Source organism: Schistocerca americana, chromosome 2 (assembly GCF_021461395.2).
Source record: "Schistocerca americana isolate TAMUIC-IGC-003095 chromosome 2, iqSchAmer2.1, whole genome shotgun sequence".
In the NCBI taxonomy this organism is placed as follows: domain Eukaryota; kingdom Metazoa; phylum Arthropoda; class Insecta; order Orthoptera; family Acrididae; genus Schistocerca; species Schistocerca americana.
In genome coordinates, this window is record NC_060120.1 from 453,028,254 (window position 1) to 453,046,588 (window position 18,335).

Here is an 18,335-nt window from a genome sequence, read left to right on the forward strand (position 1 = left end):
CATTATATGCCTTTCAAGAGCACATACAAATCATCATTCATAGAACCTATTAAAATTAGGCACTAGAATACAGGGAAACGTGTTTGGCAAAGTCTGTTGTATCCATGGAGGTAAAAATAAGAGGAGTTGTCATGACGTCACAAACTTGAAGCCGATCCAAGAGAAGGTCCGCCATGTTAGCTACCCCAAAACATTCGCTTCTGGTGGTTTGATTCCGTGTAGTCGTGAAGTGTTTTGATAAAAAATGCCGGCTTGCGTCGCTCACGGGTGTACTAATCGTTCTGATTGTAGTCTAAAGTTTAAACAAATCACATTTCATTCGTAAGTGGACTTATTTAAGTGCTATTTTCTTATATATACTTGAAATTCTGATGCACTGTAAAGTTTTACAGTATTGTTTTATTTCTGTGATTTAAATTTAGATTTCCTATCAATCCAAGGCGAAGAGCTGTCTGGAAGTGAGCATCACTTGGTTTTCACTGTGTGGTTATTCTGAAGTAACTGAAAAGTCCTGGCAAGAAATATACTGGAAATGAGGACTAATGTTTTAAAATGCAATAATTTAATGTAAAACTAATGTAACTACATGTAGTTAATTAAATCTTCAGTAAAATGTGTGGAACACCTGTTACAGTGGTTAAATTATAAGTACTTAAATGGTTACATATTTGTTAAAGCAAAGTTCCCTATCGAAGGCCATGCTTAGATCATTACATTAATCACTGTGTTGTCGTGTTACCCTGTAAATTTCTGTTCTTTGCCACACTGAATGTCATTTGGTAGGTACAATTTAAAAAGAAAGCAGATGTGGAAATTGCAGTGGGCCTGACAATCTTAAATTCAGTTCTGTTCCTTCGTAATTTAACGTATTTTTCACTTTGTTGACATGACAGCTGGCTTGTTTATATCATCCCTGCATACATCTATGGGACACCAAAGGAAATAAGGTAAGTTTCTTGCAAACGTGAACATTTAAAATTTGCATTTGACTTGAAAATGCAACGAATGCAAATCGGTGCCTCTAAACTATCAATCATTGTTTTTGGAGTTCTGGCTTTATCAATTATCGACACAAACACAATGAAAGTGAATAGAAATGGATTACAAAAGCACGGTTTTCATAGCACATACGTCTCTTCTCGGTTATTCTAAGTGTATAAACAAAAAGGAATTACAGTACTGAGGCAAGAAGCGTAACATTTTTACGTATTACTGTATCAAATACACATTTAAGACCAGAAAAACGTTTGAAGTTGCGTCCCTTATGCTGTGTTGTTCACTAAAACCGAGTAACATTTACTATATAAAACAAATATCACGTGCACACGACATAAATAACGAACAAGAAGCAATTGTAAACACTCGTCTGCTAATGTTTTGGGGGATCCAAGATGGCGGCAGGCCTCGCCCACTGGCTTCAAAACAACGTACAGCGCAAGTCTGTAGCGCCATCTCCCCTTATTCTACCTCCATGGTTGTATCAAACATACAAACTCTGACATAGAGGTGGGCCAAACGGTTATTCTGGAGTAACCGTTATCACAGTTCCAGTTATTCTTTGATAACCGTTATCGTTAACGGTTATTAATAACTGCCAAGTTATTTTTCGCTAGTGAATACCGATAACTCCGACAGTTAAATAACGACATAGTTGGAATCCATCAGTTTAGTTATCAGTATAACTGCGAGTAGTGTGAAATAGCAGGAATGTCGTATGAATCGTGTCATAACCTCAGCTTATTAACTCCGGGTACATTTTAGTTGATGTTACAACGATTATTAGTGTTTCAGATTATATGTTTGTAGGTTATCGGTCGCTATTAGAAATATTATCTTCGCAGCTGCGACAGAAAGTACGCGGAACTTCGCCAAAGCACTGTTTAAGTAAAATGTTAACAACGTGCGTTTTTAAGTATGAAGTAATATGTAAACTGAGTACTGTAGGTTAAATTCGAAGCTTAATTTCTTGTGCTGCTCACATAATAGAATAAAGTGTACAGCCTTGTAATACAACAAAAAATATACGTAATGTGACAGATTCGTTTACTCCTGTGCTGTAAAAGCTAGTCCTATTGGGGAAAGTGTGAGTACGCTAATCCAAGTTTTATGTCAGATTTGCAAACTGCTCGATTTCTCCAGCGACAGCATGTTTATAACATATGAAGACATGCAGATCGAAAAGGTTGACAGTGTTACATTTCTGGGACTACAACTCGATAATAAATTCAGTTGGGAAGGGCATACCACATTTTTTCATTCTATTATTTCATAAGGGAACATATTCTGTGGTAACTCATCAAACGTAGCAAAAGTTTTTCGCCTGTAAAAGCGTGTAATAAAATTCAAGAACATCATGTAGGAACCTGTTCAAGGAACTTTGTATTCTAACCACTGCTTCCTAATATATTTATTCCTTAATGAAATTCGTTACAAATATTTCCAACCAATAGCTTAATACATAATATCAGTACTAGAAATGGGAACAGCAATCTACATAAAGACCTAAAATTAGTTACCTTGGTCCAAAAGGGATCCAATATTCAGGAACATGCATTTTCAATAAGCTGCCAGCAAGTCAGCAACCATTAAAAACTTGGTTTCAGATAAGGCATGGTTTACATTGTGTTTGAATGACTATTTGATACATAAGTGTCTGATTCCACCCATCATCAATATGCCGGAAATGTCTATTTTAAGTGTGTCTATGATGCCACTACATACACATGGCAACAAACACGAAGATACATATAAATAATACAATAACATTTCCCACCAAAAATACAATCAAACCAATGGGACAACTGCGGGAAGTTGGGGGTTTTAGGGTGAGGACAAGCTAGTAAAAAAAACACACCATGATCCCAAAACACAAAATGAAGAACAAAAAGAAAAAAAATACAGCATTCTGCTACACCAACAAAAATCTGCAGGAATCGGACACTTCCCTTGAACAATATAGGTCAACTATAGGTGACCATACCAAAACACCAATACCCACAACTAAAAGTACGAAAATTGGAATCAGACATTTCCCTTGACCTACATAGGTCAACCTCAGATGACGATACTAAAACATCAACACACACAATTATGAAAATGGGAATCGGTCATTATCCGGTGACCTATATAGGTCCACCACAGCTACTGATGCCAAAAAACCAACACCTACAACTGCGAAAAATAAAACCACAATCCCAAAAGTCCACAAATCAATCATCCCTACATAAATTAAATCACATTCAATGCTTCATAAATACACAAAACATCACAGCTAGAAAAAAAAAAAAAAAAAATTATTTACCACCAGCAAATTCCGGCACTGCAACCTAGATCGACAGCCCCCCCCCCCCCCCCCCCCCCACACACACACACACACAAAAACCAACTCATAAACACCGTGCCGTAATGACATTCACACACCACAACACCTTTACGTCGAAGCAGACGGGTGGAATCAGACGCTTCCAGTGACCCCTCCTTCTACTCTGTAGATGAATATCGCAACAGAGACTGATAGACCAGCTTAGGTAAAAATTCTGCTATATTTCAGTTTTGACAGCACTTGGTTGCAACAGTCAAGATCGGGTGTTCTGTGTACGATAAATTTTTTTAAAAGTACGTAACTGTGTTTTATTGTCAGTGTACCAATTCTGTAAATATTAGCAGTTACTGTGATATATTCACGTATTTTGACAATCTCCTGACAAATGATGAGGATAATAATTATTATATTCCACTGTATTATGTTATACTTTCTGACATGTTATTTGTCATTCGTGATGGCCAGCGGCTATTTCCTTAGCAGTACGAAAATATTTGTTCGCTCCAGTTACTATCCTCTCTGGAAATATCACCTGGAACTACGACCTTTAACTGGAGTCACCGAGACAGGAACGTCTAGACACACAGTTATTCCGTTACCAGCTTCCAGGTTATCTGTGTTGCTAGCCCGATAACTACCAGAGAACTAGAACTACGAGCCAATAACGATAACTGCCAGAGGAGAATACCGGCTCTGACAGTTATTTCCATAGTCGCTCGAATTCCTTAGTAACTTTCCTTGTACTACCCGTCCAAGCTAAATTAACACGTAAGGCGGTGGCTTAAGGGAACGACCGTACTTGTTAATGCCTGTACTGCAGCTCCTATCAGCCACGGCTCGGACATTAACTTTATTTAATTGTTTATGCTAAAAGTAACGAAGGCCCACGAAATAGTACACAGTTCTTATCAACAGATGGCGCGCAGTCTCACAGTTATTCCCATGGTCTATAGAACGCCTCCAAATGCGCAGTACGATCTTCGGTCAACAGATGGCGCGAGGCACTGTTGACACTAAACAGTTATTGAAATAACTGCTAGAATCAGAGGAACGGTTATCGCAGTAACCGTTACTTCTCAGTAACCGGTTATTTCTATCAGTTACGTTATTTTTTGCCACCTCTACTCTGACATCAGCCAGTTAGAAAATATGTAAGTCACACGATATGAAAGCAGCACATTTGCTGCAGGAAAACTCGAAACTGCCAAGACACCTAAGTGAGATTTTCATAGTTTCTGCGATGTGATTGGCGCTCTCGCACCTCGTTTGTGTTTATATGACAATATTTATACAGTAGACACTCAATATATATATATAGGCCTATACAATTACGGAACAAACTGTTTCGAAACATTATATTGTACTGTCTCATTTGTTTCGAAACAGTTGTGTGTTCAATTTGCCCATGTCTAACTCAGTCCAACACGCACTAAACTGCGCTGGTGGATCCTGCCGGTGCAGTATAAATAACATACAACAATAAGCATATCTCACAGCATTGATGCATAATTGAAATCATAATTGAAAGTTACAAATCTGTGACACCTTGAACACAAGATTTGTTACTGTAAAATATGGTTACAAGTCTTATAAGCAGAATTTAGATAGCAAAACATTTTTAGATCGAAATTTAGAGAACTATGTATCGTAAACAATTAGCACAGATAAAAGTCAATTTGCATTTAAGTACTCAGTAGATATTATTACTAACTTTCTCTCTGAGTCTTTGATAAAAGTTGGACTATTTATTATAGTGAGAACGAATTAGCAGTGTTAGCTGCAGCAGTCGGAAGACGTGCTTAGTTGATGCTCCAGATTTTAGCGATTTTCATCGAGATAAACTTACGCTACCGTGTTCTTCTTCGGCACGACAGTGTAGCAGGGAGCACAGAATCAGCTAAGTGAAAAATCGGTGCAATACGCACTTTTATTTATATATAACAGCCTACTTAGAAATTTTCTCTTGTGTGAGACCGCGTGCACCAGATCGTGTACCGATTTGAAGTTCTTGGTTGGCATATTTGATTGTTCGTGTCGCTTCTGCGTAATCATTCATTAATTGTATCAATACTCGTTTAATAGTGTTAAATTGTGAAATTTTGAACATTAGCGAATGCCGCGGTAAACTAGTACTGTTATCATTAATTGTAGGCGTAAACTACATTCTGCTCTGTTAAAATTTTTGTGAACAGTAGGCCTATCCTCGTTCAAAACAATCGTTCTCTAATTTCATTGCACAATTACGTGAAAAATAGATTAGTTTGAGAACTTTCGGTCGGTTACAAACCTATTTTCGTAAGTTAGCGGTACGAGTGTTTTGGATGCGGTACGTGATTTATTTCGTAGAAAATCAGCGTTTGTGGTTCACAGTTCAGTCCATGAACATATCACCCCGGAATTTCATTGTATATCAACGCAAATAAGCGTGCGTTTTTGAGAATTTTCGAAAGCTACCATTGTGCTTTGCACAATCTACGAGCAATTTGTAGCAAATCGGCGTTTGTGATTTAGTAAGCGTAGCAGATTTTCTAACTCACATACTGCATTACATCTAGTTTTCCCTCGAAGAGGAGTAGCCCTACATATTATCTGTATGTATCACAAATTAACTCTGTTTTCGAGTTTGCTAACAAATATAATTGACATCAAAACGTTTCAGGAAGCTGGTAATTTTTACCACAGATTTTTGCGCTGCATTAATAGAAATCTCTTTTCGTTCATATGTTTAAATTATTATAGCGAATTAGTAACTTCTTAGGCCAACAGATTAAAAGATAACCAGGGCTTAATTTAAAGTTATTTTTTCACAGCCTTGTAACACGATGCACCAGCCAAAATACAGCCTCATTGTTAATGCTGTTCTCTAATACGGGATGAGTTGGTTGAAGTTTGTAAGCAGGCAGAAATCGCCCAGACTACTGCCAAACGATTAGAAGCTGCTGCGAATCGGTCTGTTGGAAGAGCTCCCAAGAGTTGTGTACCTGTGATACCTGTATCAGAGGTATCTCAAGTACTGTCCTTTCCTTTGGATCCTGTCTCCTCTTCAGAAAGTACAGGATCTGTCATGTCCACTTGACTGCAAGTGGCATGCCAATGGTAGATCTAGGCATCCTATAGATGGTGGAGAGGGACCAGGGAAGACACTGGATGTTGTACCGATCCCCCTAATGAACAAGTTTGAGGTGCTGTTTTTTTCTGAGACTGAGCCAGTGGGACTCATTCCACCTGTTTTGGGGAACCCTGTTTTGTCCAGTGTCAGGAGGCAAACGCAAAAGGATAGGAGTCTATTAATTGTCAGCAGTTCAAAGTATGGCAAATGATGGTACCTCTTAGGGAAATGGCAGCAAGGGACAAGAAAGGGCACTGGGTGCACTCAGTGTGTATGCCTGGGGGCCTCATTCAACTTGTTGAAGAGGCTATTCCAACAGTCATTGAGGGAACAGGATGCAACCAATTGCAGATTGTGGTGCACAGTAGAACAAATAATACCTGTCGTCTGGGCTCCAAGGTCATTCTTGGATCATCCCAGTGACTGGCAGAGAAGGTTGAGAAGACAAGCGTTGTGCATGGAGTTTCAACAAAGTTTACAATTTTCAGCATTGTCCTCAGAACTGATCGTGGTCCTTTGGTTCTGAGTCGAGTGGAAAGACTGGACCAGAGACTTGGTGGGTTCTGTGACAAGCTAGGCTGTGACTTCCCAGACTTGCGGCATGGGGTTGAGAACTGTAGGTCCTCCTAAATAGGTCAGGTGTGCACTACACATCAGAGGCTGCTGCTCAGGTACTGACTGTATATGGGGTGCACACAAGGTTTTTTTTTTTAGATTAGGCAACTCTCCATCCAGTCCAGAAGTATCAGTGTAAGATCAAAAGAAGTGCCTCCCACAGATGGGAGTATTAAAATCCTAATGGTAAACTGCCAAAGCATTTGCAACAAAGTACCAGAGTTTGAAGTGCTCATGAAAAGTAGTGAAGCTAGGTACAGAAAGCTGGTTGAAACCTGAAATTGATAGCACTGAGATTCTTGGAGAAAATGTAAGTGTATAACGAAAGGATAAGCAAATGGTAAATGTAGGTGGTGTTTTTGTTGCAGTAGAAAGAAACTCAAATCGACTGAAGTAGAAATTGAAGTTGTGTGTGAGATTGTTTCGGCAAGACTCTGTATTGGGAATGGGCATAAAATGATAATTGTATCCTTTTGTTGCCCACCAGTTTCACCTCCTGATGTAATGGAAAATGTAAGAGAAAACCTCAGTGCATTTGTATGTTAAGTTCCTCAATCATACTATAATCATTGGTGGAGACTTCAATCATCCAAAGAGTAATTGGGAAAATTACAGTTTTGTTTGTGGTGGACACAAAAAGACATCCTGTGAAACTCAAAAAACTATCTAGAACAAATAATTAGGAACCCCATTCATGAAGCAGATATATTGGATCTAATGGCAACAAATAGATCTGACCACTTTGAGGACGTCTGCATTGGAACTGGTATTAGTGACCAAGATGCAGTTGTGGCAACAATGATCAACAATGATTACCAAAGTACAAAGGACAACTAAAACAAGTGGAAAGATATACATGTTCAGTAAACTAGATAAAAAAATATGTAGTGTCATATCTCACTGAGGAATTTGAAACTTTCAGCACAGGTTAGGAGCATGTAGAGGAACTCTGGCTCAAGTTTAAAAGAAGGTTGACCATGCGCTGGATAGACATGTACCTAGTATAACAGTTCGTAATGGAAGGGAGCCTCCATGGTATACAGTCACCGGAAAGGAACACCTAAGGAAATAGAGATTATGCATAATAGGCATAAAACAATGTGTGGGGCTATAGCTAGGAGATGCTGAATGAAACACATTTCGCTATCAAGAGAGCAATGTGTGATGCCCTCAGTGACAGCTGTAGCAGAATATTGTCAAGTGATCTTTCACAGAACCCATAGAAATTCTGGTCATATGTAAAAGCTGTTAGTGGCACAAAAGTTAGTGTCCAATCCCTAGCAAATGAGCCACGAACTGAAATTGAGGATAACAAAGCAAAAACTGAAATGCTTAACTCCCTGTTCAAATGTTCCTTTGCAAAGGAAACCCCAGGTGAGTTGCCCCAATTTACTCCTTGTATCACCGAAAGGCTGAATGAAGTAAGTGTTAGTGTCAGTGGTGTTGAGAAACAGCTGAAATCGTTAAAACTGATCTAAAGCTTGAACTTGAATAAAGAACCATGGCTTCCTCCAGATGAGATGCAAGTAATAAATGGAAACAAGACCTAGACAGTATGTATATTACATATAAACAAAGCTATTGACACTGAGAAAGGAGGATTAAGTTAAATGCCCCATCGACAAGCAGGTCACTAAAGATGGAGCACAAGCTTGGAATGGCAAAGGTTAGGAAAAGAAATCAGCCATACCCTTTCAAAAGAAACCATCTTGGCTTTTGCCTTAAGTAGTTTAGGGAAGTTATGGGAAACCCAGTCTGCCTGTTTAGCTGGGTGGGAACATGCTTGCCTCCCGTGCAGCGGGCCCAGGTTTGATTCTCGGCCAGGTTGGAGATTTTCTCCACTCGTGGACTGGGTGTTGCGTTGTCCTCATCATTATTTCATCCTCATAATCGGTGCACAAGTCGCCCAATGTGGCGTTGACTGAAATAAGACTTGCACTTGGCGGCCGAACTTCCCCGAATGGGGCCTCCCAGCCTACGATGCCATACGCTCATTTCATTTCCATGAGAAACCTAAGTCCGGGTGGCTGGATGCCAATTTGAACCATCATCCTCCTGAATGTAAGTCCATTGTGCTAACCACTGTACCACCTCACTTAGTATATTCACACTACAGAGGCTTTTTAAAGAAAAATGTGATTATGTAGGCAACATTACTAGTTATAAAGCTAGAATTAGTTTCTTGTCAGCACTGATGAGTATCTATGCAGTTCAGGAACTCAAAACACTAAGGTTTATGTTTTGATATGTGTAGATGGTATTATCTTTTTACAAAATGATAAAATGAAAATTGAATAATTCAAATTAGCTTTAAGAAGCAAACTAAAATAAAATATTTAGGACACTTGAGACTGTTCTTGAGGATTAAAATAGATAAGAGGAAGGATCAATAATTGGGAGTCAGAAAACTTTGTGTAAATTTGTTGAAGAGTTTTTCCTGTCACAGCAGACCTTGATAAAATAATTTGAAAGTAGTGCAGAGGTGACTGAAGTGAAAGAGATTAATCAGAAAAGAAATCAACCAAATATAAGGCAGAAATCAAACAATGGAAAATCCAGGATGGAATGTAACAATACAAGAGAAGGAAAGTTACTACTCACCATATAGTGGAGATGCTGAGTCGCGATAGGCACTACAAAAAGATTCACACAATTATAGCTTTCTGCCATTAAGGCCTTTGTCAGCAGTAGACACACACACACACACACACACACACACACACACGTAAACGCAACTTGCACACACATCTGCAGTCTCAGAGAGCTGAAACCACACTGCGAACAGCAGCACCAGTGCATGACGGGAGTGGCGACTGTGTGGGGGTAAGGAGCAGGCTGTGACGGGGAGGGGGAGGGATAGTATGGTGGGAGTGGCGGACAGTGAAGTGTTGCAGTTTAGACGGAGGGCAGGAGAGAAAGTGCAGAGGGGGGAGGGGGTAAGTAGTGGAAAGGAGAGAAATACAAGAAATAAAAAGAGTTTAAAAGACTGGGTGTGGCAGGGAAATGACGGCTGTGTAGTGCTGGAATGGGAACAGGGAGGAGGCTGGATGGGTGAGGACAGTGACTAACGAAGGTTGAGGTCAGGAGGGTAACGGGAACGTAGGATGTATTGCAGGGAAAGTTCCCACCTGTGCAATTCAGAAAAGCTGGTGTTGGTGGGAAGGATCCATATGGCACAGGCTGTGAAGCAGTCATTGAGACTCATGTTTGGCAGCGTCTTCAGCAACAGGGCGGTCCACTTGTTTTTAGGCCACAGTTTGTTGGTGGCCTTTTATGCTTGTTGGTTGTCATGCCTACATAGAATGCAGCACAGAGGTTGCAGCTTAGCTTGTAAATCACATGAATGGTTTCACAGCTAAGCTAAGCTAAGCTGACTGCTTCACAGCCTGTGCCATAAGGATCCTTCCCACCAACACCAGCTTTTCTGAATTGCAGAGATGGGAACTTTCCCTGCAATACATCCTACGCTCCCGTTACCGCCTTGGCCTCAACCTTCATTAGTCACTGTCCCCACCCATCCAGCCTCCTCCCTGTTCCCATTCCAGCACTACACAGCCGTCATATCCCCGCCACACCCAGTCTTTTAAACTCTTTTTATTTCTTTTATTTCTCTCCTTTCTGCTACTTACCCCCTCCCCCCTCTGCACCTTCTCTCCTGCCCTCCGTCTAAACTGCAACACTTCACTGTCCGCCACTCCCACCATACTATCCCTCCCCCTCCCCGCCACAGCCTCCTCCTTACCCCCACACAGTCACCACTCCCATCCTGCACTGGTGCTGCTGTGGCCGAAAGCTTTAGTTGTGTGAATCTTTTTGTTGTACCTATCACGACTCAGCATCTCCGCTATATGGTGAGTAGCAACTTTCCTTCTCGAATATAAGACAGAAACATTTATATCTAAAGAGAAGACACTGTTAGACCTGAAATACTGAACTTGCTCAAAAAACTGTTAATATAAAAGTCCACTGTCTCTTAGTATTGTGGAGACCAATATTCAGGTAAATTAGTTACCATAGTATTGTGGAGACCAATATTCAAGTAAATTAGTTACCATAGTTTTCATCTCCAACAGCTACCCATCTGACACCCTTAGCTTTGTAGGCTCTCGCAACATCTGGGACAGGTCCCCATTCGCCAGTAAGTTGGTTTTTCACTTTGTTCATTTCCCCATTCTCAGCATTCACAGCTCTGAAATTTCAGAAACAATCAACAGCTTATAAATAACACCATCAGTCAATTTGTCTAATGATATGAGATGTACTCGTAGGTTCTTTTACATTACATCTGTCTTAAATTTATCATTGTAATTTTCATAATTTATTAATGCTTTTTCTTTTTTCCGTTTTCTACTCACTCTACCTACTACAGCCTTCCTTCCTTAAAATTGACTATCTCTTTTTTTTTAACTTGTACTGCCCTAGGTAATTTAGTGTTTAGATTGCAGTCTGATAGAAATGTTAAACACGCACCATTTTGGAAAGTTCCTAGTAGATTAAAACTATGTGCTGGACCAGGATTCAGATGGAGAACCTCCATTTTGTGGACAATTCTCTCACTACTAAGTTATAGAGGCATGGCTCATGAACCCAATCTCACTGCTTTACTTCCACCAATACTTCTTTCCTATTTTTCAAACTCCAAAGAAGTCCTATTGCTGGGTTTGAGGTCTGGTCCAGCACACAGTTTTAACCTGGAGCAAGTTTCAAAAAAGCTCAAACACCATTGCAGAGTGAAAGATTCATTCTGGAGACAGCACTGTTGGGCATTTGTTTTATTTTTTAAAAAGGCAATAAATGGTTAACATTAGAAAACTTAAGTATAAAGTACAATAAATTATTGGTCTTTTCTTTATCTTCCTTTTTTTATCTCAAATTTATAAACAAAAAGTTACGAATGTTTTACATGAAATTAAATTAAACCTTACATTATATAAAAACTAACCCACTGCTCTGCATCTGCAAAGATTCATGATATTATGCAACTAAATTTCATTTTACTTTTTAAGCAAAGTACCTTGTGCCTGTTACCAGACAACATTTGATTTGCAAACATAAGTATGTTTCAACAGCATCTGCTCAGAAGGATGCAAAGTTTATAACCTTCATATCATCTCTTAACAAAAACGTAATTGTTCTAACTTATCATTCTAACTCTACAGCCTGACTGTATTCTTTCTTATTCTGCAGATGTAGAATTAATATAAATTTAAAAGATGAGCTAGAGTCTGCAAGTCCTTGTTCATGTGATCAACTTTTGTTGTACTTCCTCTATGCTGTGAATGTTATATGTTCTCAGACCATTATATTCCCCTTAGGTTTTTTCATGGTCACATTTATTTTAAATTTCTATTTCTCTTCCACTCAACAAATAAGTCCATGATCAATCTATAAAATCTACAAGGAGGAAGTATCTTTATGTTTGGTACAAGTTAATGAACAACTCCTCTATGTTCATCTCATAAAACAATGTTACTGCTTATCACAAACCATCAAGTAAAAGGGAAAACAGCTATGAGAAAATAGCTGACTCATGAAGCAAAAATATCTAATAATTCATGTGACATCTTTAGATTGTGCAGACAATTACACACTGTAAAGCATGTTGAACATATCACATGTTCATGTATAAAATGAATATGTATTGAGCAATAAATTTTTAATGATATAGGTTTCTGATATGTTTTATTGTTTATATTATTTGAAAATGTTTCATGAATCACACTAAAACAAATACAATTATTTTGCTACATCCGCATTTCCACAAAAGCCCCAAAAATATTTAATAAAGAAAAATAATATATAGGATAAAGCAACAATGATAGGTCACCCAAAATATATCCAAAGTCAGTAAACACATTGATGTGTGTTTACTGCTAAGTTATAGGAGACAATGCGGAAATTTTTCTAATGTACACAAGTAATTTTTAGTATTTATAGTTGTCAAAATAACACACCACGTTTGTTTTGTTTAAGTAGGAACATTTACTTTTAGTGTTGCTCTGGAAAGACACTATGAAGAAAACTTCGGTGACATAACTTGGGGTGGACACCAAACATTGATCCTACTGTACCAAATGTAAGAATAATCTGTAACTCCAACAAGTTTCACATGTTTATTGTTGTGACTGTCATCTAAACTGTGCAAAACATTGATCTTGAGCAGTGTACTCAGATTAAAATTACTTTGTGACCGACAGATTGCATTTGTGAGGGAGGGGGAGGGGCAGTACTGCCACACGCAGCCAGGTGTGCTTGACAAGACACTGCACATACTTACATAACAGGTAACACAGTGAGTATGTGGTGCTCAAGAAAGAACTGTGATGGGCTGGCAGCAGGCCCCTACCATTCGACTCACTGAAACACCAGTCACAAAGTAATTTTAAATGTGGTATAATACGTGCTATACAGCTATTCTGGATAGGCAATACCCTTATATTGTTACAGTTCCAATTTTTCATGATTTACAACAAAAACAAGTTTCTTCAAATTAATTTAAATGCGAAAACAATATCACCGGGAATGAATAACAGATTTTAAGTAAGATGTTTTGTAAAGCAGAATGTGTTTTTTTGTAAAACAATTCCCTTTAAAAATCAGTACACAGATATGTAAGATTCCACCAAAACCATTTACCATCCTAGTTACCTACAACAGCACTGATTAAAACCTCAAAACTTTATCATTTTATTCAAGCAGTTGCACTCCAGTGCATACTGAATACTGTAAATGTTACTTTTCTTTACGTAGTCACAGTGTTCTCTCATCTTACAAAATTCTATTAACATATTTTATTCTGTAGGTTATTTATTATTCCCAGGTTCGTTAAACAATGAGAAGTGTACATTAAAAATCATGACATAAACTCAAATATATGTTCATGTTATGAAGTTACAGTGTATCAGGCTGTATACTAAAGAGATGTACTACAGTTGGTGAGTCCCAATCTATTACATTACAAGTCCCAAAATGCTATATCACTGAAGTCCTTCTTGAAGGCTCTGTACATTGTACAGAGAAAAACTTTACAGTTCCATTAAAAAACAATCTTGGTGTCACAATTAATGAGAAGAGACATCTAAAAATATAAATGCTAAACATTAATTCAATATCTAAGAGAATTTAGAACATTGTCTGCTATAAGTAAGAAAAAACTGCACCTCAGTGCATGGGTTTTCCTATCTCAGCAGCCTCATCCTGTGGATATTGTTTCAGAGATGTTCAGCAACAGTCTAAAATTCCAACAGTGCAAAGAAGTGTGCTTATTTGCTAGTGACTTTAAATATTGTTGTTCTCATAAGTTTTTATTTTGAACGTCAACAGGAACTTCAACATTTTTTTGACTGCTGATATTGCTTTTATATTTTGTACCTTGAAGACACCTTCCAGTTTAAAATCAAACATGGCTATCAATTTTTATCTTTCTTTCTTGAGCACTCATAAGTTGCTTGTGGATGCCACACTGAGGAGCGGTCAAAGTGGATTGAGAGAAATATCAGTTCTCTCATCCCTTACATTCTATCTTCTTCTGTAACTGCACACTGTTATCACAATGTTATTTCTACTGTAGAAGGCACAGGCATAGCAGGTAGCAGGCTGAGGGGTGCTGCTAGTGAATCAGGAAGTCCAACTGAGGAGGGCATAGATGAATTACAATGATGTTTTATTAAAAACGTATACAATGGATAGCAGTTGTTTCCACTGGACTGGGTGTGTTGGTAGCTACTATTGCTGCATCGTGGAGAAGCCCTGTTGCTGGCTTGCATCATGGCAGGCAGCAGCAAGGAGGACTCTGGCTACATCGTGCTTTGAACCCTAGAATGCAGGAGACCTGTGTTGTGTCACAGGTGAGGGCAGAGCAAGAACAAGCAGGCATTCATGTGATGTGCAGGGCTTTTGGGCCTGGAAGTGGCAGAGGCAGGTGTATCATCTGTGTGGGGCTGAGCATCATGGACCAACCATATATCACACTCCACGATGGCTGACGAATGACAAATGATAGTGGGATCAGGATTAAATATGATGCAACAGCTTACTTGACAGGGCATTGGCTGGTGTAATGTGTCTTAAATTTCCTATGCCCTCTGGCTCCTGCTGCAACCTCTATTCTGAGTCTTGGGCTAATACATTTTCCTCCCTCCTAAGGAAATCTGGTCCCCAGATTTGGGAAGACTGGAACACAAACCCTATTATTTACAGTTACTTACACAACACTTTTTCAGTCACAGTCTCCACCAAACTAGGCATATTTACTCTAGATGTCCTGTTCAGTTACACTTTGTGCTTGGTTTCCTTTTTGTGTCTTTGGTTAAGTATGACTCTGGAAAGTAGGAAAGGGTAGGAGACAATCAAACAGATCCCAAAAGAATTCTTAAAACAGGGGATGATGTCGTTGGACCTCACACATCATTTATCTTCAATCTCAGCAGCATACTGACACCAATAATAGGAGAGATGAACACAGCAGGTGGCAGCTAAGAGGACTCTAGCTGAGTCACACTTCATACACTGGAGGGTAGGGCAGGCCGGAACTCCTCGTCTGATCCCCTCAGCTGGTGGTGGTGCAGACTGTGGCTCCCTAAGCAGGCAACAGGCAGCAGTTTGAAGGCCAGTAAAAGCAGCTTGGTTGTCTGCATGGGGCGGAGTGTCACGGACTGACCCTACATCACTGTACATGGCAGCTGAAAAATGACAAATGATGAAAATGGTGGGATTGGGCTTACATGTGATGTAGCCTACTGGCTGTGAAATATTGGCATCATTAGTGTGTCGCACCGAAGCCTGTCATTGTGACCATATTTGGTAAAGTACTGGTGTGTTCCTGGATGTGGCCAGGTGTCATAGCTAGCAGTAGGTCACTTGCAGTAACCATTCTGGCAGTCCAGACACATTGTCTGATGTAAAAATTTACTTGGCAGGGTGATGGCTGGCATGATGTGTCCTCATTTTCTGTGCCTAGCAGCGTCCTCTGCTCCAACCTCCGGTCATCTTGGGCTTCTACACTACAATAACCACCCTCTGAGTAGCATCAAAAATAAACAATGAATGGTAATAAAACACAGATCACTGACGTATTATAAGTGGCAACAATGCCCTTGATTCACACACACATGCACAATGTTTTATCAAAGTTGGAATGTGTGTGTGTGTGTGTGTGTGTGTGTGTGTGTGTGTGTGAGAGAGAGAGAGAGAGAGAGAGAGAGAGAGAGAGAGAGGGGGGGGGGAGGGAGAGGGGGGGGGAGGAGAGAGGCTACAATGTACATCACGGTTCTCAAAAAAAGGATAATAGAAATACAACAGAAAAAATTCAAGGATACAGACTGGCTTTCTGGTAAGCCTACTTGACATCAGAAGACCAAAATCGTGCTGTTGATAGAAATGTGTAAAATAGAAAACAGTGATCCTTTTCCAATGAGGAAAGAGGGTTGGTTGGATAAAGTTTCAGGGGGAAGGCAAGTCGCTTGACTCTAGAGTGAGAGAGGCCCTCCTGACAGTTACTTTAAGCATTTTTGTCAGCAGTGCTATGGTTTTTGCTGCCAGAAGATATGTACTGGCCAGAAATTCTGCCTCCTAGTGTTTTTAAGTGAAATTAAAAACAGAAAGGTTCATCTGTAGAGTTATGGTTCTCAGCTTTCTATTGCAAAGGTCAGTGGGTGCTATAGGAAATATGGTATTTGCATGAAAGCTTCCGACTTCTGTTGTCTGAAGCCTAAGGCAAGAACACAACACTGGGTAAGTATGTAAAAGGCTGCCAGTCACATCTGGCATTCCCAAGTACACAAGCTTGTTACAACACCCTACCCTCTTAATTTTGATATCTGATCATTTATCTTTCAACTTTTGTGGGGTGAAACCTATCTCCATAATAACAAGTTAAAACTAGTGTTTCATGAGGAAATTACCCAATTAATAAATTGTTAGAAATGTTGTCCAGATGACCACGATATTTCAACCATGGTCCTGCTGCAGAGATGTGATCGGTTGTACACTTGCCCTTGACCTGTAAAAATGAAGATCTTGTATACATACCTAATATGCGAAAACCTAGTTGTATCTTGTATATCTATATTATTTGCTGTACTGTAAAACCAGTAACCTGACAAGAAAGGTGGAAAGAGGATATAAATAACCACAAGCACCATTAGGAAACTTGTGGATTATGAACAAAGATGAAAAACAATACTGTAGCACTTGCACTCAGTTGCATACAGGCACAATGAAAAATGAAAAAGAATGCTATTATATATCTAGCATTTTGTGCATATAGCCACAGCATTTTTCTTTTAGTTATTCTATTGTGGCATGTGTTAGGTTATATCCATTATGATGTATGTGTTCAGTGATTTCCATGTGTGGTTCTGCTATGCATGACACCTGTGCTGGCATTCCAGTTGTCCTTTCATCTTCCTGTATGGTTATTAGAAATTCGTCCCTTTTATTAAACTGCCTTCAGCTGTTCTGTTGCTTTAATGAAAGACATTAAATGTATTTTCTTTAATCAAGCTGCAGTACTTTGTTCTGCTAGTAGTTTTTTAGCTGTAGCTCTGTCTTTCATATAAATTACTGTAAAAAAAGAAGTCAAGGAACACACTGGAAATCAGTGGGATAGAATGGATATTGCTTTGATCAGAATGGATGCTTCTGGAAATTATCTGTGCCAGTAGCCTCTTACTGGAAGCATATGGGTAGAAACCATGCCTTGTATAATGCAACCACATGAGAGGCAATTCAATAGTCACACTCATGTCTGCAAGTTCAGCTTTTAACTTCCCATATTCTGCATTAACATGTTCCATACAATCCTTCATTCAAGGCTTATCATAATGCTCAAAAAATGACCTAATCTTCATACTAGTATGAGGAGCATTTTGAGCAACTTGCTCGATACTGTCCTCGATAGCGCAATGGAGGTTCCAATCTAACCATTGTCTGCACTCTCTGCTACAATTACATCACCTTCTTTTCCAAGATATTTCTCCAGAAAGCATAAATCAAGGGTGATACTGCAAAGCTCAGTACTTGTCTCAAAATACTAGTTACCTTGTAATCAGTTTCCAAAAAGTTCCATATCAATTCCAATATTCCCCTCCCATTTTGCTCTCCTATATAACACAATTTTCCTGGCCCTCTTAATATTTTCCTTTCTGACATTACTTTTCACCTTAAGAACTGTACTGTCAAGACTTCAGAAGCATTTCTTGGGTTTTCTGACTGTGTCGATTCACAGTCTTCAACCCACTGAAAATACTGGAGACAGGTAGACTGAAGCCATAAGATCTGTCTTGTCTA

The 18,335-nt window shown here is 39.2% G+C and overlaps 1 pseudogene; it reads right to left on the bottom strand.

The window, feature by feature from the left end:
• Positions 1-18,335, bottom strand: part of LOC124595261 — a 162,188-nt pseudogene that overhangs the window by 21,126 nt on the left and 122,727 nt on the right.